Source organism: Panthera uncia (genome assembly GCF_023721935.1).
Source record: "Panthera uncia isolate 11264 chromosome A3 unlocalized genomic scaffold, Puncia_PCG_1.0 HiC_scaffold_11, whole genome shotgun sequence".
NCBI lineage: Eukaryota > Metazoa > Chordata > Mammalia > Carnivora > Felidae > Panthera > Panthera uncia.
The window spans coordinates 42881889-42905843 of record NW_026057578.1 but is presented as its reverse complement, the minus strand read 5'-3'; the positions used below and the strand labels follow the sequence as shown (position 1 = coordinate 42905843).

The window sequence follows — 23955 nt, the reverse complement described above, 5'->3', positions numbered from 1 at the left end:
AGAGAGGGAGAGAGGGAGAGAGGGAGAGAGGGAGAGAGGGAGAGAGGGAGAGAGGGAGAGAGGGAGAGAGGGAGACAGAGAGAGAGAGAGAGGGAGAAAGGGAGAAAGGGAGAAAAGGAGGGAGAGAGGGAGAGAGAGAGGACTCAAACAATATCAGAAATGAAAGAGGAGAAATAACACCCAATACCACAGAGATACAGAGGATTATAAGAAAATATCTGAAATATTTGAAATATATCTAAAATTACAGGCCAACAGATTAGACCACCTAGAAGAAATGGATAAATACCTAGAAACATGTTACCTCCCAAAACTGAACCAAAGAAATTAAAAATTTGAACAGATCAATGAAATTGAATCAGTAATCAAAAAACCCCAACAAACAAAAGTCCAGGAGCAGAGACCAACATAGGTGAATTCTACCAAACATTTAAAGAAGAGTTAATATCTTCTATTCTCAAACTATTCCAAAAAAATAGAAAAGGAACGAAAACTTCAAAATTTATTCTATAAAGCCAACATTACCCTTATACCAAAGCTAGATAGAGACACCACAGAAAAAAAAGAACTACAGGCCAATATCACTGATGAACATAGATGCAAAAATCCTCAACAAAATACTAGCAAACCAAATCCAACCAAAAATCAAGGGCACCTGGCTAGCTCAGTCAGTTGAGCATGCAACTCTTGATCTTAGGGCTGTGAGTTCAAGCCCCATGTTGGGGGTAGGGTTTACTTAAAAAAAAAAAAAATGTATGTATAAAAAAAATCATTCACACACGATTACGTGGGATTGATTCCTGGGACGCAAGAGTAGTTCAGTATTCACAAATCAATCAACAGGATAAATCATATCAACAAGAGAAATGATAAAAACCGTATGATCATTTCAACAGATGCAGAAAAAGCATCTGACAAAGTACAACATCCACTCATGATTAAAACCTTCAACAAAGATTTAGAGGGAACATACCTCAACATAATAAAGGGCATATATTAAAAGCCCACAGCTAACATCATCCTCAATGGTGAAATACTAAAAGCTTTTCCCCTAAGAACAGGAAGACAAATATGGCCACTCTCACCACTTCTATTCAACACAGTACTGGAAGTCTTAGCCACAGCAATCAGACAACAACAACAAAAAGGCATCCACAAATTGGTAAGGAAGGGGCGCTTGGGTGGCTCAGTCAGTTAAGCATCCAACTCTTGATTTCAGCTCAGGTCATGATTTCATGGTTTGTGAGTTCAAGCCCTGCAAAGGGCTCCATGCTGACAGTGTGGAGCCTGCTTGGGATTCTCTCTCTCTCTCTCTCTCTCTCTCCCTGTCCCTCCCCTGCTCATTCTCTCTCTCCATCTCTCTCTCTCTTTCTCTCTGTCTCTTTCTCTCTCAAAATAAATAAAAATCTGACTCTTGATCTTAGCTTAGGTCTTGATCTCAGGGTCGTGAGTTCAAGTCCTACACTGAGCTCCACACTGGGCATAAATCTTACTTAAAAAAAAAAAACATTTTTTTTAGAAGTCAAACTTTCCCTATTTGCAGATACAATGACACCATATACAGAAAACCATAAAGACTCCACCAAAAAACTGCTGAAACTGATAAATGAATTCAGTAAAGTCATAGGATAAAAAAATCAATGTACAGAAATTGGTTGCATTTCAATACACCAATAGTGAAACAACAGAGAAATTAAGGAAACAATCCCATTTATAACTGCACCAAAAACAATAAAATGCCCAGGAATAAATTTAACCAAGGAGATGAAAGACCTGTATTCTGAAAACTATAAAATACTGATAAAAGAAACTGAAGACACAAAGAAATAGAAAGACATTCCATATTCATGAATTGGAAGGAAAAATCTGTTAAAATGTGAATACTACCCAAAGCAATCTACACGTTTAATATAATCCCTATCAAAATAGCAACAGAATTTTTCACAGAACAAATAATCCTAAAGTTTGTATGAGTCACAAAAGACCCTGAATAACCAAAGCAACATAGAAAAAGAAGAATAAAAGTGGAGGTATCACAATTCCAGACTTCAAGATATACTACAAAGCTGTGGTAATAAAAACAGTATGGTACTGGCACAAAAACAGACACATATATCAATAGAACAGAATAGAAAGCCCAAAAATAAAACCACACTTATATGTTCAATTAATCTTTGACAAAGGAGGGAACAATATGCAGCAGGAGAAAGTCTCTTTCTTCAACAATGTTGGGAAAACTGAACAGCTATGGAAGAAAGTGTCCTCAACAAATGATGTTGGGAAAACTGGACAACTACATGTAAAAGAATAAAACTGAACCACTTTCTTACATCATACACAAAAATAAACTCAAAATGGATTAAAGACCTAAATGTAAGACCTGAAACCATAAAAATCCTAGAAGAGAGCACAGGCAGTAATTTCTCTGATATTAGCCATTTTTGTCAAAAAACCAACATTTTTCTAGATATGCCTCTTAAGGCAAGGGAAACAAAAGCAAAAATAAACTATTAGGACTAAACCAAAATAAAAACCTTCTGCACAGCAAAAGAAACAATCAAAACTGAATGGGAGAAGATATTTGCAAATGATATATCTGAAAATGGGTTAGTAGCCAAAATATATAAAGAACTGATATTACTCAACACCAAAACCACAAATAATCCAATTAAAAAAATGGGCAAAAGACATGAACAGACATTTCTCCAAAGAAGACATACAGATGGCCAACAGACACATGAAAAGATGCTCAACATCAATAATCATCAGAGAAATGCAAATCAAAACCACACTGAGCTATCACCTCACACCTGTCAGAATGGCTACAATCAAAAACACAAGAAACAGTGTTGATGAGGATGTGGAGAAAAAGGAACACTTGTGAATTGTTGGTAAGAATGCAAACTGGTGAAGCCACTGTGGAAAACAGTATGGAGGTTCCTCAAAAAGTTAAAACTAGATTTACGAGGGGCACCTGGGTGGCTCAGTCAGCTGAGAGTCTGACTTCAGCTTAAGTCGTGATCTCACGGATCGTGGGTTTGAGCCCCACATTGGGCTCTGTGCTGACAGCCCAGAGCCTGGAGCCTGCTTCAGATTCTGTGTCTCCCTCTCTCTCTGCCCCTCCCCTACTCATGCTCTCTCTCAAAAATAAACATCAAAAAAAATTGTTTTTAAATAGAATTACAATATGGTCCAGTAATTCCACTACTGGGTATTTATCCAAAGAATACAAAAACACTAATTGAAAAAGATACATACACCCCTATGTTTATTGCAGCATTATTTACAATAGCCAAACTATGGAAGCAACCCAACTGTCCATCAATAGATGAATGGATAAAGAAAATGTGATACACATCACACACACAGAGGAATATTACTCAGCTATACAAAAGAGTGGAATCTTGCCATTTGCAACAACATGTATGAATCTAGAAGATATAATGCTAAATGAAGTAAGTCAGTCAGAGAAAGACAAATACCATATGATTTTATTCATACGTGGAATTTAAGAAACAAAACAAATGAATAAAGAGAAAAAGAGACAAACCAGCAAACAGACTCTTAAATATAGTCACCACAGGGGAGATGGGTATGGGGAATGGGTGAAATAGGTGAAGAGTACACTTACCATGATGAGCACTGAGTAATGTATAGAATTGCTGAATCACTATATCATATACCTGAAACTAATGTAACACTGTATGTTAATTATACTGGAACTAAAAAAAGTAATTAACCTTTTAAAAAAGTCTTCACCAATGGGACACCTGGTGGCTCAGTCAGCAGAGCATGCGACTTGTAATCTCAGGGTCCTGAGTTCAAGCCCCACATTGCGCATGGAACCTACTTAAAAAAAAAAAAAAAAAAGTCTTCATCAGCTTTCTCCCACCATCAGCATATCACAGTACCCATTTTCCTTGTACTCTTATCAACTGATAATATTATCTGTTTTATTTTTACCAATCTAAACACACACAACAATGGGATCTTATAATTTGCATTTCCTGAACACCAGTGAGATTGAGCATCTTTTCAAATCTTAGAAGCCATTTGTATTTCATACGGGAATTGCCTGAAAATAGCCTTTTCCCAGTTTCCTAATGACCTCTGGCCTTTTAAAAACTGATTTGTAGAGGCTCTTTATGGGTTCCAAGTACTAGTTATTTTTTCATAGAAAAGAAAATATTTCATAAATGGGGAGCCATGTTTCTGCATTAGAAGACTCAACATAGTAAAGTTAACTCACTGCAAAGTGATATACAGGTTTAATGCAATTCCTATCAAAATCCCATCTTAGTTTTTATCAGATACGTTTATTCTAAAATTTATATGGGAAAGCACAGGCCACAGACTCAAACAAGTCTGGAAAGGAGAATAAAGTGGAAGGAATCACTATACCCAATACTAAGGCTTACTATACAGCTAGAGTAATCAAGATAGCATGATAATGGTGGAGGGATATACACCTAGGTCAATGGAACAAAATAAGAGAGCCCAAAAATAGATCCACACAAACAAGTCCAACTGGTTTTTGACAAAAGGATAAAAGTGGAGGAAAAGACAGCATTTTCAACAAATGGTGCTGGATCAATTGGACATCAATAAGCAAAAAGAGAAATCACTTACCCTAAAGATAGGTGAACCGAATCTATGTCCTGGCAGTGATATTATACTGTACTTTTATAAGATACTGACATTAGAGAAAACTGGGTGAAGGGTATGCAATATCTCACTGTATTATTCCTTAAAACTGCATGTGAACCTATAACTACCTCAATGAAAAATTCGATTTTAAAATGTTGAAAATAGGAGACAAGGCTTTGGAAATCACTCCCATGATATCCTTGTTTGTACAAATAAAGCTGATTTTGTGAAAGTAAGAGAGAGAGAAGAAAAGAAAAGATGAAAATATTTTCTCCTAGTCTAACTTTATGTATTTATTTTTGGTTGTCAAATGATCCTTTATTGAAATATTTTCCTTTGTAGTTCCTAACTAGCTGAACATTCCTCTGCACCACTGTCATGTCATCTATGATGTCAGGAGGGCGGTGGCCATCAATATTGCAGCCCACAGACTGAGTAGTCCCCAAGATGTCTTTAATGGTTCCAGAGAGCTCTCTAGCTACAGAACGGTGCTGCATCTGTCGGCCAATGGTGACAATCTCATCAGAAGTGATATTTTCACCATGTTTAATGTTTTTTTTTTTTCTGTCTCTTGGTGGTTCCTCAATAATCAAGACAGGCAGAACGTACGTACCACTTCAACCTGGGCCTCTCTGTTCTGAATGGTCAGTTTCACTGTAATTAATCCTCAGACCCTTCCAATCACTGGCTGTCATCACTAACCTTTATTGGAGACAGACCCAAGGGGCCAATCTTGGGGGCCAGGGCAGATGTGGCACCAATTCCCCAACCAGTGCACCTCAGGTACATGGTTTGATCTCATTGGGGTCGAACTTAGGCGGCTGGTGTCGAATGAACCGAGGAAAGTTGCACCTTGGCCTCCTCCAAGCCAAAAGCCAAAGACTCTCCTAGGCTAACTTTTATCTTCTAAATTTCTTTTCTTTTTAAGTTTTATTTATTTAAGTAATCTCTACACCCCATGTGGGGCTCAAACTCATGACCCTAAGATCAAGAGTCACATGTTCCTCTGACTAAGCCAGCCAGCTGTCCCGATCTTCCAAATTTCTTTATATATATGAAGGGTTAACTTTTATCCAGTCAAATTTACTTCTCTGTGTTTCCTGAATTTATCTAATTTTTTAATGCTTTGCAATCTTCTTGAAGTTGCTAAAAAGAGCATCTATTTTAAAAAGTCTTTTATGCTAAAGGAAGAAGTCTTTAAAAGTACTGTTTTAATTAGCCATAAGAAACCCTATGAAAGATAATAAAATTAAATAAACCTACTAAACATGATCTTAAACAAATGATGTTTTTGTGATCTCAATTTCAGGCTTAATTGATATGACAAGAAAAGAGAAATTAAACATCATGAATAGAATGGAAAAAGCATATGTGTACGTAGCTGCTCATGAAGGAGGGAGATAAGATTCTATAAAGCCAGGTAAATGTTAGAGCACCCCCATTTCCCCCAACCCATATCAGCCTAAGCAGTCACAGTGGGGGCAACAGGGCCAAAAGTGCAAACCAACAACAGGCATTGCTTTTGGTCAAGTTTTTCAACACCTGACTCAGGATCTGACCCATCAGACTATATCACAGAAAGATGCCTGTTCCATTTTTCTTGTGAGGTACACAAAAAGACCTTATTTTGAAATTGTAGATTCTTAAGAAATCAGCCATGCACATTTGAGTTATCTGTACTTATATGTGTTCTTTTTTTAAAGAACATATTCATTCAGACATCCCAGATATCTTAAAAGCATTATAAATGATAAAGTTTCATTTTCAGTGTCTAAAATGTGCCAGATGCCATTTCGGGTGCTTTACCTACTTTCTACGAGGAAGGGTAAGTAACCTGTCCAAAGCCACACAGCTAGGCAGTGTTGAACCAGATCGCATGCCTTAGAGTGCTACACCTCAAAGTGCAGGCTCGTGTTGCACCACACAGCCACAGCTTCAACTGCTAACCAGTGTCCCAGCCTTAAGTAAGTGGGCAAGCTGGCTGTACCAAAAATTCTGCCTTTGATATTAACATGGGCTATGTTAGTAACAAATATTATCTCTTAGGGCACCTGGGTGGCTCAGGAGGTTGAACGTCTGACTCCTGACTTCAGTTCAGGTCATGATGCCAGGGTTGTGGAATCAAGCCCTGAGTCAGGCTCTGCACTGAGCATGGAGCCTTCTTAAGATATCCTCCCTCTCCCTCTCCCTCCCTCTATGTCTCTCTCTCTCTCCCCTCCTCTGCCCCTCTCTCCCACTCATTCTTTCTCCCTTTCTCAAAAATAAAAAAGAAATATGAATTGAGATCATACCATGCATATTTTCAGATCACAACACCATGAAACTTGAAATCAACCATAGGAAAAAGTTTGGAAAACCTCCAAATGCATGGAGGTTAAAGAACACCCTACTAAAGAATGAACGGGTCAACCAGGTAATTAAGAAATTTAAAAATATATGGAAACAAGTGAAAATGAAAACATGCCAGTCCAAACCTTTTGGGATGCAGCAAAGGCAGTCCTAAGAGGAAAATACACTGCAATCCAGACCTATCTCAAGAAAGAAGAAATATCCCAAATACAAAATCTAACAGCACACCTAAAGGAACTAGAAACAGAACGGCAAAGAAACCCCAAGGACAACAGAAGAAGAGAAATAATAAAGACTGGAGCAGAAATAACACAGAATCCAAAAACACAGAAAAGATCAATTAACCTAAGAGCTGCTTTTTGGAAAAAAAAAAAAAAAATTGATACATCCCTAGCCAAACTTCTCAAAAAGAAAAGAGAAAGGAACCAATTAGATAAAATCACTACTGAAATTGGACTTATCACAACCAACCATTCAGAAACACAGTTAGCAGAGAATTCTATGAAAAAATTAGATGCCAACAAACTGGACAACCTGGAAGAAATGGACAAATTCCTAGACAACCACACACTACCAAAACTCAAACAGGAAGAAACAGAAAATTTGAACAGACCCATAACTAGTGAAGAAATTGAATCAGTTATCAAAAATCTCTCAACAAATTAGAGTCCTAGGCCAGATGGCTTCCCAGGGGAATTCTACCAGACATTTAAAGCAGAGTTAAAACCTCTCCTTCTTAAGCTGTTCCAGAAAATAGAAACAGAAGGAAAGCTTCTGGACTCATTCTATGAATCCAGCATTACCTTGATTCCCAAACCAGACAGAGACCCCACAAAAAAGGAGAATTACAGGCCAATATCCCTGATGAACATGGATGCAAATATTCTCAACAAGATACCAGCAAATCAAATTCAACAGCATATAAAAAGAATTATTCACCATGATCAAGTGGGATTCATTCCTGGGCTGTAGGGCTGGTTCAATATTCGCAAATCAATCAATGTGATACATCACATTAATAAAAGAAAAGATAAGAACCATATGATCCTGTCAATCGATGCAGAAAAAGCATCTGACAAAAGTCAGCATCCTTTCTTAATAAAAACCCTCGAGAAAGTCGGGATAGAAGGAACATACTTAAACATCATAAAAGCCATTTATGAAAAGCCCACAGCTAATATCATCCTCAATGGGGAAAAACTGAGAGCCTTCCCCCTGAGATCAGGAACACGAGAAGGATGTCCACTCTCACCGCTGTTGTTTAACATAGTGTTGGAAGTTCTAGCATCAGCAATCATAAAACAGAAGGAAATCAAAGGCACCCAAATTGGCACAGATGGAAGTCAAGCTTTCACTTTTTGCAGATGGCATGATATTATACATGGAAAACCTGATAGACTCCACCAAAAGTCTGCCAGAACTGATACATGAATTCAGCAAAGTTTCAGGATACAAAGTCAATGTACAGAAATCAGTTGCATTCTTATACACTAATAATGAAGCAACAGAAAGACAAATAAAGAATCTAATCCCATTCACAACTGCACCAAGAATCATAAAATACCTAGGAATAAACCTAACCAAAGATGTAAAAGATCTGTATGCTGAAAACTAAAGAAAACTTATGAAGGAAATTGAAGAAGATACACAAAAAAATGGAAAAACATTCCATGCTCATGGATTGGAAGAACAAATATTGTTAACATGTCAATACTACCCAAAGCAATCTACACAATGAAAAAAATCCCAATCAAAATTGCACCAGCATTCTTCTCGAAGCTAGAACAAACAATCCTAAAATTTGTATGGAACCACAAAAGACCCCAAATAGCCAAAGTAATGTTGAAAAACAAAACCAAAGCAGGAGGCATCACAATCTCAGGCTTTAGCCTCCACTACAAAGCTGTAATCATCAAGACAGTATGGTCTTGGCACAAAAACAGACACACAGACCAATGGAATAGAATAGAGAATCCAGAATTGGACCCACAAATGTACAGCCAACTAATATTTGACAAGTCAGAAAACAGTATCCAATGGAAAAAAGACAGCCTCTTTAGCAAATGGTGCTGGGAGAACTGGACACCAACATGCAGAAGAATGAAACTAGACCACTTCCTCACACCATTCACAAAAATAAACTGAAAATGGATGAAGGGCCTGAATGTGAGACAGGAAACCATCAAAACCCTAGAGGAGAAAGCAGGAAAAAACCTCTTTGACCTCAGCCGCAGCAATTTCTTGCTTGACACATCTCCAAAGGCAAGGGAATTAAAAGCAAAAATGAACTATTGGGACCTCATCAAGATAAAGAGCTTCTGCACAGCGAAGGAAACAATCAGCAAAACTAAAAGGCAGCCTATGGAATGGGAGAAGATATTTGCAAATGACATCGGATAAAGGGTTAGTATCTAAAATCTATAAAGAATTCACCAAACTCCACACCCAAAAAACAAATAATCCAGTGAAGAAATGGGCAGAAGACATGAATAGACGCTTTTCTAAAGAAGACATCCACATGGCCAAGAGACACATGAAAAGATACTCCACATCACTCCTCATCAGGGAAATACAAATCAAAACCACACTGAAATACTACCTCACGCCAGTCCGAGTGGCTAAAATGAACAAATCAGGAGACTATAGACGCTGGCGAGGATGTGGAGAAACAGGAACCCTCTTGCACTGTTGGTGGGAATGCAAACTGGTGCAGCCGTTCTGGAAAACAGTGTGGAGATTCCTCAAAAAATTAAAAATAGATCTACCCTATGACCCAGCAATAGCACTGCTAGGAATTTACCCAAGGGATACAGGAGTGCTGATGCACAGGGGCACTTGTACCCCAATGTTTATAGCAGCACTTTCAACAATAGCCAAATTACGGAAAGAGCCTAAATGTCCATCAACTGACAAATGGATAAAGAAGATGTGGTTTATATATACAATGGAATACTACTTGGCAATGAGAAAGAATGAAATATGGCCATTTGTAGCAACATGGAAAGAACTGGAGAGTATTATGCTAAGTGAAATAAGTCAGGCAGAGAAAGACAGATACCATATGTTTTCACTCATTGTGGATCCTGAGAAACTTAACGGTAGACCAAGGGGGAGGGAAAGGGGGTAAAAAGTTACAGAAAGGGAGAGAGGCAAACCATAAGAGACTCTTAAATACTGAGAACAAACTGAGGGTTGATGGGGGTGGGGGGGAGGGGAAAGTGGGTGATGGGCATGGAGGAGGGCACTTTTTGGGATGAACATTGGGTGTTGTATGGAAACCAATTTGACAATAAATTATATATGTATAAAAATAATAATAAATAAGTCTTTTAAATTAAAAAATAATAAATAAATAATAAAGTAAAATAAATATTACCTCAGAAAAACAGAAGCATAAATTTTTAAGTCAATCATGCTTAAACAGTGGGATAAGAAAAACAAATAGTATCAACAAAATGAAAAGACAACCAAATGAATGGAAAAAAACATTTGCAAGTCATATATAAGATAAGGGGTTAATATCCAAAATACATAAGAAACTCATACAACACAACAGCAAAAAAAACTCCCAATAATCTTGTTTTGTAAATGGGCAGAAGACCTTGAACAGGCATTTTCCAAATGCCCAATAGGTATATGAAAATAAGTTCAACATGACTAATCATCAGAGAAATGCAAATCAAACCACTCACACTTGCTGGAATGGCTATCATCAAAAAGACAAGAGATAACAAATGCTGGTGAGGATGTGGAGAAAAGGGAAGGAACCCTTAGTGGTGACAATGGAAACTGGTATAGCCATGATGGAAAACAGTATGAAGGCTCTTCAAAAAGTTAAAAATAGAAAAAACAGAACTATCATATGATCCACCAACTGCACTTCTGGATAAACATCCAAAGGAAATGAAATCACTGTCTTGAAGAAATATCTGCACCCCTAAGTTAATTACAGCATTATTCATAATAGCCAAAACATAGAAACAACCTAAGTGTCCATCAACAGATAAGTGGATAAAGAAAGTGTGATATATCTATCTCTATCTATCTACCTAGCTAGCTAGCTAGCTAGCTAATGCAATATTATTCAGCCATAAAAAAAAGAAAGAAAGAGATCCTGCCATTTGCAACAACATGGATGGATCATGAGGACATTATGCTAAATGAATAAGTTAGACAAAGACAAATACTGTATAATCTCCTTGTATGTGCAATCTAAATTAACAAAATACTAATAAAGGGATAGAATGATGGTTGCCAGGGGCTAGGGAGTGGGGGAAATGGGGAGAATGTTAGTTAAAGAATACAAAATTTTCGTTATAAGATAAATAAATTCTGAGGATGTTATGTACAGCATGGTGACTATATTAATACTGTTCTATAGACTTGAAAGTTGTTAAGAGAATAATCTTAAATGTTCCCGCCACCAAAGAAAACTTATAATTCTCAATGTGGTAATCATTTCACAATATATATGCGTATTTAATTATCACATTGTGCACCTTAAACTTACACAATGCTATATGTCAATTACATCTCAATAAAGCTGGCAAAAAAATGGAGCGCCTGGGTGGCTCAGTTCGTTAAGCACCCGGCTTCAGCTAAGGTCATGATCTCACGTATGGGTTCCAGCCTCACATAGGGCTCTGTGCTGACAGCTTGGAGCCTGGAGCCTGGAGCCTGGAGCCTGCTTCGGATTCTTTGTCTCCCTCTCTCTTCCCCTCACCCTCTCGTGCTCTCTCTTTCTCTCTCTCTCAAAACTAAATAAACATTAAAAAATAATAATAATAAATTTTAAAAAACGAAATAAATCTGGCAGAAAAAAGAAAAACAGTAAAGTCATGAATCTCTCTTCTTATACTCCTACTAACCAAATTACCTGTGTATTTATTGGGGGTTGAACACAAACTACAAATCATTAGCAGCCATTGAGAAATGAAACTGGATGGCACAATTCCTTCATTTCAGAAAGAAAAAAAAAGGCACATTTCATCAACACTTTCATGTATTAATATCTATTGCAAAGACATAAAACATTACAAGCATTCAGTTATAGAAATTAAGCATAAACAGAAAAGAGAATGGTAACAGTTTGATATTTAGACTTAAAATTAAATTTTTTTATAAACTTTAATTGTTTTAATTAAGTAAACTATCCCCAATGTGGGGTTTGAACTTACAACCCTGAAACCAAGAGTCACTTGCTCTACTGAGTGAACCAGCTAGATGTCCCTTTACATCTTTAAATCCACATACAGCCCAAACCTTTAAGCTCTCTCCCTGGAATGCTTCTTCCCCCAGATATCCATGTAAAGGTGCTTAATAATAATAACTTTGTGTGGACAGATGTAACACTAATGAGCAAACCTTATAGCAAAACACTGGGCACCAAATATTTATGATAATTCAAGCGTTTCCTACCTCTAACATGGATTTTCAGAAATCTTTGCCTGACCTTAAGTTCACTTTTTAGCCATTTCTCCAAGATCTGTCACTCAAATCTCAGGGACCATAGCCCACACATTCAGCCATGGACCTCATAAACGACCATTAGACTGAGGCCCCTGAGTGAATTTTTGCCTTCCCACAATGAAAGAGCAAAAGAGAATCCTTAGATTTGAAACACTGATCTATGAAAAGAAGTCAGAGGCAAACATTTGCGACAGGCCAAATGGCAATGGCAAAGAGGGGAAAGGCCCAATCCTAGATAGAATGGCTCTAAAGAAAATTCCAAAGGGACTTGTCGCTTGGATTTAAACTTCCTTACAGAACTATGACAGTTCCCCACCCACCCTCCACACACACCAAGCCCATGGCTTTGACCTTACAGCTCCTCATAATAAAGGCACTTGTAGTCACTGGTATTTCTATCCCGCACAAAAATAAATAAAGCTCAATACTAAAACATCTAGTCTGAAAAATACCTCAGTTGCTTCCAAGTTTAAGTACTGAACAAATCTCACTGCATTTTTTAAATCTCTCTCATTATCACGATTGATATTCCCGTAACACACTGCATAATTCATGTATCCCCTCACACTCAACTGCATCCTTCAAAACAGCCCATGAGGTCCACAGGGCAGAGATAACCATCCTCTTTAAGCCCCATGACGATCTTGCAGGCAGCAGAGGTCAATACTGGAATTCAAGCCTCTGACTCAAACTCTCTACTTCTGCCTACCAAACTTCAATGTTAATGAGACCCGTTTTCTTTTTCTTTTTTTTGAGAGAGTGAATGTAGATGCACACACACACGTAAAAGTGGGGGAGGGAGGGAGAATCTCAAAGAGCCTCCACGCTTCAGCACAAAGCCCAATGTGGGGCTCGATCTCACCAACTGCAGGATCATGCATGACCTGAGCCAAAATCAAGAGTCGAATGCTTTAACCAACTGAGCCACCCAGGCACTCCGGCCTACTTTCTTTTGATAGTTCTTGGTTTTGATTTTTCATTAAAATCCAAAATACCACAATGGCCACAAGAGCCAAATATCCAGTAGTATGTAACTGTAATTAATGTTGTTTTCAATAAATGACACATACAGTATTACAGAGCTTTGTCGCTTCTCTATCTCCCACTGTGGTAGCCAGCCGCCAAGACAGCACATAAGAATTTTTACTTCCTGGTATTCAGGCCTTGCATACTCCCTTCCCACAGTGAGTAGGGCTAACCTATGTAACCAACAGATATTGTGGAAATGATGGTGTGTGACTTGTGATCCACCTTGCTCTCTCTTGAACTGTTTACCCTAGGGTAAGCCAGCTGCCACATTATAAGCCACATCAAACAAATCCATAGAGAGTCTCATGTGGAGAAGAATCAAGGCCTCCCACCAGTAGCCAAGCCCAAACTGCCAGTCCTGTGGACCAACTTGAAAGCACATTCTCCAGCCCCAGTCAAGCCTTCATATGACTACAGAGCCAACTGATACCTACAACCTCACAAGAGACCCTGAGCCAGAACTACCCAGTGAAGCCAATCCTGAATCCCTGACTCACAAGAAGTATATGAGTTATTGTTATTTTAAGCCATTAAGTTTTGGGTAATTTGTTCCACAGCAATAAAGCACTAATATACATACCCCTATTTCTTTACAAGGTTCCAGGCACTCAGTAGACTTGAATTAAGGCAGCAGTTAGAATGATTTTCCGCTGAATGATCCAGACTTCCTCAATCTGACCCTTGTGTGTCTAAGCCCATATTTGGGTAACCCAATTAATTAAGGTTAGAGATGCTATCTGTGGCCACAGAGGAGGTTATGGAAAAGTGATGATTAAAGCAGTTTTAGGTCATATTTATCTTAAAAGTCCCCAAGACTACTGGAGGTTCTCTGTCTACTGTCTAATAAATAAAGTCTTTCCTTCCCCTGATTTGTTCTGGCATATTGTCAACAAAGTAGTAATGCATGAACTACAAAAGGCCCAGTGCTAGCTTACATGTTACTCAGCAGTGTGGGCCTAGACTCAAGTACTTGGGGGATTCTCAGTTCATCCTGCTGACTTATAAAGTAAGTGACACCTGTAAGCAAAGACAGACCACCTATGGGTGAGGAGGATGTGCAAACAGGAAGCTGAGAACAACTCTGGTTTTAATATTGATACCACTGCCTATGACAAAATTCAAACAAGATTTGTAGACTAGTATATCCATGTTAATTTTCTGGTTTCAATCATTATACTATGCTTATGAAAGACGCTAATGTTAGGGAAAGTTTGAGTAGGCCTCCTGTGTACTATTTTCACAACTTTGTAAAATAGTAGTCTCCCCTTATCAAAGGTTTTGTTTTTCATGGTTTCAGTTATCCGTGGTAAAATGTGGTCATCAAGCAGATGATCCTCCTTCTGACATTATCATCAGAAGGTTAATAGTAGCCCAATAATACATCACAGTGGCTACATCATTCACCGCACCTCATCACATAGACATTTTATCATCTCACATTACAAGAGGGGTGAGTACAGTACAAGAAGATATTTGAGAGAGACACCATATTCACATAACTTTCATTACAGTACATTGTTATAATTCTTCCTATTGTATCATTAGTTGTTGCTATTAAGTTTTTACTGTGCCTAATTCATAAAGTAAACTTTACCATAGATATATGTCCAGATAGGACAAAACATAGTATATGTAAGGTTCAGTACTATCTGCAGTTTCAAGCATCTACTAGGGATTCTGGAACATATCACCCACAGATGTCTATTTCAAAATTAAAAAGTCTAAAAATTAAAATACATTTAAAGCAACAACAAAAAAGAATACTGCCACTAAAATGTAAATAACACTAAATCCATTCCTTGAAAGGCTCTGATGCTGGACTTACAGAATGTACTTGGAAAGGCTATGCCAAAATGGTCAAAACGCTTGATTTCAAACCACCTATTCCCTGGTGGGCATACTTCAAGTGTCTGGGAGTGCATTACACTTTATGTTCTCAGCCTCTCATGAAGTGATTCAGATGGGAACATGAGCAGAGGTGATGCATAAGAGTTGATGAGGTGACTCTACTGCTTTCTTCCCCTGCCTGGGAGGCCAGTGTTCTAAGCTGGAGGGAGCCTGGACCCCCAAGTCAGCAAATGGAGTAGATCCCCTCCAAACCATGTTATACTTTGGTGAGATTAACTGTGAGTTAAGCCACAGAGATTCTGAGTTTGTGTGCTGTAGCAGCTAGCATTTAAGATAATCCCAATAAAGATACTTCCATTCAGAAAATAACTGACCTAGGGGCAACTGGGTGGCTTAGTTGGTTAAGCATCCGACTTTGGCTCAGGTCACAATCTCATAGTCTGAGCGTTGGAGCCCTGTGTCGGGCTCTGTGCTGACAGCTCAGAGTCTGGAGCCTTCTTTGGATTCTGTGTCTCCCCGTCTCTCTGCCCCTCCCCGACTCGTGCTCACTTGCATGCACACACACACTCTCTCTCTCACTCTCTCAAAAATAAACATTTAAAAAAAGGAAAAAAAGAAAATAACTGACATACAACTAATAATAAAAAGGCAAGATTGCTAAAATTGATCAGGTTACAATAATATCTTCATAGGGGAGAATGAAAATATTCAAGCCTCTTTCATATTTAGATGTTCCTTCCATTGTCCTAAAGAAATACACAAAGAGGCAAAGATTTACATACAAGCAAGTTTACTGCTACACTGCCTATCTGTGTTAGGAAAAAAATTAAAACAAACTAAATCAAATAGGGAAGAAGACAGCAAATACGGAAAGAAGACATTCAGTGAAAAATTTTCTGTGGTCCCCACAACAGTCCCTCTCTGATGTGTGTTCTGCCCCATACCTCTCTCCAGCTGAACTCAACCAGCAGGGCCCACAGCCATGCCATGCATACCGGAATACCCAAGAAATGTGAATTTTCTGTAATGGATGATAGTTACTGATACAGGATGATGACTATATGGAGATTTGTTACACTATCCTCTCTATGTGAGTGTGAAGTTTTCTACAGTACAAAGTTTTAAAAATGTGTATTTCAGAAAAAATTGCCATAATTAAAACTGACTAACCCTTGTAATAAACAGAAATTATGATGTTCACTAAAAGAGGCAGGAAAACTAACCCAGGCAAATAAAGCAATTAGTCTAGTACATCAGTGGCTAGAATGGGCTGCTAGCTGATTAACTCATTAGTCTACCATAATCACTCACATAAATTCAGTGGTAATCGAAGCTATTTGTATCTACATTAACTTAAGAGAGTTCCTGAGCTTGTCTGAAAAACAAAGATATTGAATAGGCAGCATTCCCAATGGACCCTCATTTCCTACACTGTACTGCAAACCCTAAATTTCAAGGTTCTTGTCTTGGTGTTACTGAAATTAAATTTAAATGTGATTATCATAACACAGCTAACATTATAATAACTAAAAAACACTCTTTGAAATAACTTTATAATCTAAATTAAAGATTAAAATAAAATGTAGAAACATGATCCATATACATGCATTCATTTTCTAAGCCATGATTATTTTTTAAAATAAAAATGCTTGGGGCGCCTGGGTGGCTCAGTCGGTTGAGCGGCTGACTTCGGCTCAGGTCATGATCTCACGGTCCGTGAGTTCGAGCCCCACGTCGGGCTCTGCTGACCGCTCAGAGCCTGGAGCCTGTTCTGATTCTGTGTCTCCCTCTCTCTCTGACCCTCCCCCATTCATGCTCTGTCTCTCTCTGTCTCAAAAATAAACGTTAAAAAAAAAAATTTTTTTTTAAATAAATAAATAAATAAAATAAAATAAAAATGCTGGGGCACCTGGGTGGCTCAGTCGGTTGAGCGTCCGACTTCAGCTCAGGTCATGATCTCACGATATGTGGGTTCGAGCCCCGCGTCAGGCTCTGTGCTGACAGCTCAGAGCCTGGAGCCTGTTTCAGATTCTGTGTCTCCCTCTCTCTCTGACCCTCCCCTGTTCATGCTCTTTCTGTCTCAAAAATAAACAAATGTTTAAAAAACTAAAGTAAAGAAAAAAGTAAGTAAAGTATAGTAAAGTAAAGTAAAAAGTAAACTAAACTAAAATAAAATAAAATAAAAAATAAAATAAAATAAAAATGCTAACAATAATACAATCTTAACCAAAAGAGCACTGTTAATATTGAGTAATGTCCAAAAAAGGGGGGTCTTTTAACAGTGTAAGACACTTTTATTTGCATATGTATAAAACTGAAGCTTCCCTTACTAAGCTAACCTTTTACAAAATAAATTTTTTTCCAGCCTGTCAAACTCAGACAATGCCTCTGACTGTGAGATAAAGAGGTTCTGGAGGCGGACCAGTGATTTCCAGAGCTCTGGCCTGGAGAAATAACCACAGAATGAGTAAGCTCCAAAGAACAGCTTTGCAAGCAGATACTGAGGGACTTTGGTCAATACCATCCAACCTTTGGGGAGACCCATAAACCTCAGGTCTCCTGGAGTCCGCTGAAAGACAAAGAAGCACCCACTAGCCTGAGAAATCCTGAGGCTTCATTTGTTTAAACAGACCACATAATAAATCAGAAAGATGGTAGTTAAGAAAATAAAGTCAGAAATCTGAGGTAGTGCAGTCTGAAAGACTGTCTCCTGTGGCGGCGTCAGTGTGGCTCAGTCGGTTAAAGTGCCTAACTTTTGATTTTGGCTCACAGCATGAGCTCACATTTCATGAGTTCAAGCCTACAATAGGGTCAGTGCTAACAGCACAGGACCTACTTGGGATTCTCTATCTCGCTCCCTCTTTGCCTCTCTCTCTTTCTTTCTCTCTCAAAAATAAACATTTAAAAAATAAAATAAAAATAAAATAAAATTTTAAAAGACCCTTATGTCAGAACCCAGCTCTCCTACCTAATGGCCATGTCTCATGACCTTGAACCAGTCACTTAAAGTGAAAAGTGAGCTGCTCCCCTCTCACAGTGCTTGTGTGGGTCATGTGGTTGGATGTGGAACTTATCAGTTCTCAAATCTGTTTTTATTAACAATCATAGTCTGGTATTCATCACAATCCTCCTTCATGTATAACAATTTCATTTTTGAAAGGCACAAGTGTACCTTTAGAGTTACACATTTCAAAAAAGAAACCATTTCACAGTATTTCATTTGAAAAAAGGAGTACCTGGGTGGTTCAGTCAATTAAGCTCATGAGTTCGAGTCCCACATCGGGCTCTATGCTGACAGCATGGAGCCTGCCATGGATTCTGTCTCCCTCTCTCTCTGCCCCTCCCCCACACACTATCTCTCTTCCAAAATAAATAAGCTTTAAAAAAAAAAAAAAAATAGGGAGGAGAGACCAAGATGGTGGAGCAGCATGGAAGTTTTCTACTTCTCTCGTCCCTGAAATGCAGCTAGATCAGCACCAAACCATTTTGCACACCTAGAAAATTGCTCTGAGGATTAACACAATCTGCATAATTTGAGCTACAGAACTCAGGAGGCACGCGGCGCCTAGAGGTGAAATGGGAGAGAGAAGCCACGGAGGGTAGAAAGCTGTTTTTGCTGGTGGAAAGAGGACAGAGATGCAGGGGGGTGGGGGGAACAGAAGAAAAAGTACTCCCCCTGAAAGCAGCTGGAGAGAAAGAGAAAGAGTGGAAACACCCATAAGGGACTGAACAAGAAAGAGCGAAAGGAAAAAGGAGAAAGGAAATAAGGAGAGGGTTTCAATACCACTAGGACTCTATAAACAGAGGAGCACAGAGTCTGAAACTCCACAGCTCAATACTTGGAGGAGCTCTGGTGGGAAGGGCAAATCCCCAGGGACAGACAGCAAGGTCCGAGGAGTCCTTGGCCCACATAGGAAGAGGCAGTCCCCTGCTGAGAGGACATTTGGTACAGGCCAAGGGGCCTCCCCACAGGCAAAGGTCCCAGCAGACCCCAAAGAACGGCCATGTCTGCTGGTGTTGAAACAAGGACTTCAGGAGGCAGTGAAGCCCAGCACCAGATGTGTGTTGGTAAATCTACCATAATCCCTGAAATGTTGCTGCTACATGATCATGCAAACTTTTTGTGGGGTGGGCTGGCACCCAGCTGCAGTCTCTGGGCACCTGCAGCTGTGCAGTCAAGCAAGCATTCCTGGGGTGGGCCAGCACCTGGCCATTGCTTGGCAAGACCCTCCCCCGAAGGGTCTAAGTGGGTCCAAGCCATAGAGCCCTGGGAAGTGAGGGGTTTGGAAACACAGCCACATCTGAAATAAAATTCAGTAGGGAAGTGCCACCTGGCAGGCTGACGGCTTGGTCAGGGACAGTGTAAGAGCAGGGAGTGGATGGAAGCCAAAGACACAGGAGGGGTGCTTGACTGCCAATCTGAGACCGCACAGAGTTCTGATGCTAGAGACTGGGAAACTGGGTGACACCATTTTCACTTCTCCCACGCATGCACGTACATGCATACAGGCACCACTTTATATGATTTTTTTGTGTTGTTTTAAATTTTTTAATTTTTATTTTTTATTTTACTAATTAGTTCTTTTTCTTTCTCCAAAATGACAAAATGAAGGAATTCACCCCAAAAGAAAGAACAGTAAGTAAAGACAGCCAGGGACTTAATCAACACAGATATAAGCAAGATGTCTGAACCAGAATTTAGAACCACAATAGTAAGAATACTAGCTGGGGTTAAAAAAGCATAGAAGACACATCCCTTTCTGTGGAGATAAAAGTAATAACATCTAGTCAGGCCGAAATTAAAAATGCTATAACCACGACGCAATCTCAAATGAAGACTGCACTACAGCAAGGATGGATGTAGCAAAACAGTTAATCAGTGATACAGAAGGTAAAATTATAGAGAATAATGAAGCAGAAAAAAGGGAACAGGGAAACAGTCAAAAGATCACAATACAAGACTTAGAGAACTCAGTGACTTACTAAAAAGAAATAATATATGAATCATGGGAGTCCCAGAAGATGGAGAGAGAAAAAGGGGCAGAATGTTTATGTGAGCAAATTATACCAAAACTTTCCTAATCTGAGGAAAGACATAGATATCAAAATCCAAGAAGCACAGAGAGCTCCCATTAGACTCAACAAAAACTGACCATCAACAAGGCATATCATAGTCAATTCACAAAATAGATAAGAAAAGAATGATGAAAGCAGCAAGGGGAAAAAAGAGTCCTTAAACTATAAGGAAAGATAGATCAGGTTTGCAGCAGATCTATCCACAGAAATTTGGCAGGCCAGGAAGGAGTAACAAGATATACTCAATGTGCTGAATTGGAAAAACATGCAGCAAAGAATTCTTTATCCCATAAGGCTGTCATTCAAAACAGAAGGAGAGATAAAGAGTTTCCCAGACGAAACCTAAAGGAGTTTGTGACCACTAAACCAGCCCTGCAAAAAATTTTAAGGGGGACTCTCTGAATGGAGAAAAGACAAAACAAAACAAAAAGACCAAAAGCAACAAAGACTACAGAGAACCAGAGAACATCACCAGAAACACCAACTCTACAGGTAACACAATAGCACTAAACTGACTAAATGCTCCAATCAAAAGACATAGGGTATCAGTCCCCTACTATTATGGTATTATTATCAATGAGTTTCTATATGCTGCTTACAAGAGACTCACTTTAGACCTAAAGACACCTGCAGTTTGAAAGTAAGGGGATGGAGAGGCATCTACCATGCTAATAGTCATTAAAAGAAAGCCAGAATACCAACACTGATATCAGACAATCTAGACTTTAAAATAAAGACTGTAACAAGAGATGAAGAAGGGCATTATATCATAATTAAGGTGTTTATCCACCAAGATCTAACCATTGTAAATATTTATGCCCCCCCCCATAAAGCAACCAAATATATACATCAATTAATCACAAACATAAAGAAACTCATTGATAATAATACCATAATAGTAGGGGACTTCAACACCGCACTTACAGCAATGGACAGATCATCTAAACAGAAAATCAACAAGGAAGCAATGGCTTTGAATGACACACTGGACTGGATGGACCTAACACATATATTCAAAACATTTCATCCTAAAGCAGCAGAATACGCTTTCTTCTCAAGTGCACATGGAACATTCTCTAGAAGAGATCACATACTGGGTCACAAATCAACCCTCAACAAGAACAAAAAAGACTGAGATCATACCTTGCATATTTTCAGATCACAATGCTATGAAACTCGAAATCAATCACAAGAAAAAATTTGGAAAGACCATGAATACCTGGGAGATTAAAGAACATCCTACTAAAAAATGAATGGGTTAACCAAAAAATTAAAGAGGAAATTAAAAGTACATGGAAGCCAATGAAAGTGAAAACACAACAGTTCAAAATCTATGGAATGCAGCAAAGGCAGTAGTAAGTGGGAAATGTATAGCCATCCAGGCCTTCCTAAGCAAGGTCTCAAATACATAACCTAACTTTACACCTAAAAGAGCTAGAAAAAGAACAGCAAATAAAGCCCACTAGCAGAAGGAAAATAATACAGAATGGGGCAGAAATCAAGGATATCAAAAAGACAAAAAACAAAAAACAATAGAACAGATCAATGAAACCAGGAGTTGGTTCTTTGAAAGAATTAACAAAACGATAACCTCCTAGCCAGTTTGATCAAAAAGAAAAAGGAAAGGACCCAAATAAATGAAATCACAAACGAAAGAGGAGAGATCACAACCAACACCACTGAAACACACACAATAATAAGGAAAATTATGAGCAATTATATGCCAATAAATTGGGCAATCTAGAAGAAATGGACAAATTCCTAGAAACATATGAACTACCAAAACTAAAACAGGACGAAATAGAAAATTTGAACAGACCTATAACCAGTAAAAAAATTGAATCAGTAACAAAAAATCTCCCAAGAAACAAGGGTCCAGGGCTGGATGGCTTTCCAGGCGAATTCTACCAAACATTTAAAGAGCTAACACCTATTCTTTTGAAGCTGTTCCCAAAAATAGAAATGGAAGGAAAACTTCCAAACTCATTCTATGAGGCCAGCATTACCTTGATCCCAAAACCAAAGACCCCACTAAAAAGGAGAACTACAAAAATAAAAAATAAAATAGAATAGAATAGAATAGAATAGAATAAATAAAATAAATAAAATAAAATAAAATAAAATAAAATAAAATATAAATAAAAAGAACTACAGACCAATTTCCCCAATGAATACTGATGCAAAAATCCTCAACAAGATACTAGCCAACCAGATCCAACAATATATTAAAAGAATTATTCACTGGGGCACCTGGGTGGCTCAGTCAGCTGAGTGTCCACCTTGCGGTCAAGTCATGACCTCACAGCTTGTGAGTTCAAGCCTCTCATCAGACTCTGTGCTGACAGCTCAGGGCCTGGAGCCTGCTTCGGATTCGGTGTCTCCCTCTCTCACTGCTCCTCTGCTGCTCACACTCGGGTCTCTCTCTCTCTCTTTCTCTCTCTCTCAGAAATAAACATTTAAAAAAATAAATAAAAATTAAAAACAAAAAAGAATTATTCACCATGGCCAAGTGAGATTTATACCTGGGATGCAGGGCTGGTTCAATATCTGCAAATCAATCAAGGTGATATATCACATTAATAAAAGAAAGGACAAGATCCACATGATCTTCTCAATAGATGCAGAGAAAATATTTTTGTTTTTCACCCTTTCTTGATAAAAACCCTCAAGAAAGGATCATACCTCAAGGTCATTAAAGCCATATACAAAAGACCCACCGCTAATATCATCCTCAATGGGGAAAAACAGAGAGCTTTCTCCCCAAAGATCAGGAACATGACAGGGATGTCCACTCTTGCCACTATTATTCAACACAGTATTGGAAGTCCTAGCTTCAATAATCAGATAACACAAAGAAATATAAGGCATCCAAACTGGCCAGGAGGATATCAAACTTCCACTCTTCACACATGACATGATATTCTATACGGAAAACCCAAAAGATTCCACCAAAAAACTGCCAGAACTGATCCATGAATTCAGCAATGTTGCAGAATATAAAATCAATGCACAGAAATCAGTTGCATTCCTACACATCAATAATGAAGCAACAGAAAGAGAAATCAAGGAATCGATCCCATTTACAATTGCACCAAAATACCTAGGAATAACTTACCCAAAGAGATGAAAAATTTATACACTGAAAACTGTAGAAAGTTTATGAAAGAAATTGAAGAAGACACACACAAAAAAGGAAAAAGATTCCATGCTCCTGGATAGGAAGAACAAATACTGTTACAATGTTGATACTACCCAAAGCAATCTACATATTCAATGCAATCTCTAAAAATAACATTAGCATTCTTCACAGAGATAGATCAAACAATTCTAAAATTTGTATGGAACCAGACCCCCCACCCCCACCCAATGGCCAAAGCAATCTTGAAAAAGAAAACTAAAGCTGGAGGCATTACAATCCCGGACTTCAAGATGTATTACAAAACCATAATCAAGATAGTATGGTACTGACACAAAAAGACACTTAGATCCATGGAACAGAACAGAGAACCCAGAAATGGACCCACAAACATATGGCCA

At 38.5% G+C, this 23955-nt stretch overlaps 1 protein-coding gene across 2 annotated transcripts in view; it reads right to left on the bottom strand.

The window, feature by feature from the left end:
• DTD1 (D-aminoacyl-tRNA deacylase 1) overlaps positions 1 to 23955 on the bottom strand; it is a 194069-nt gene that overhangs the window by 114129 nt on the left and 55985 nt on the right. The gene's annotated exons all lie outside the window — the stretch shown is intronic.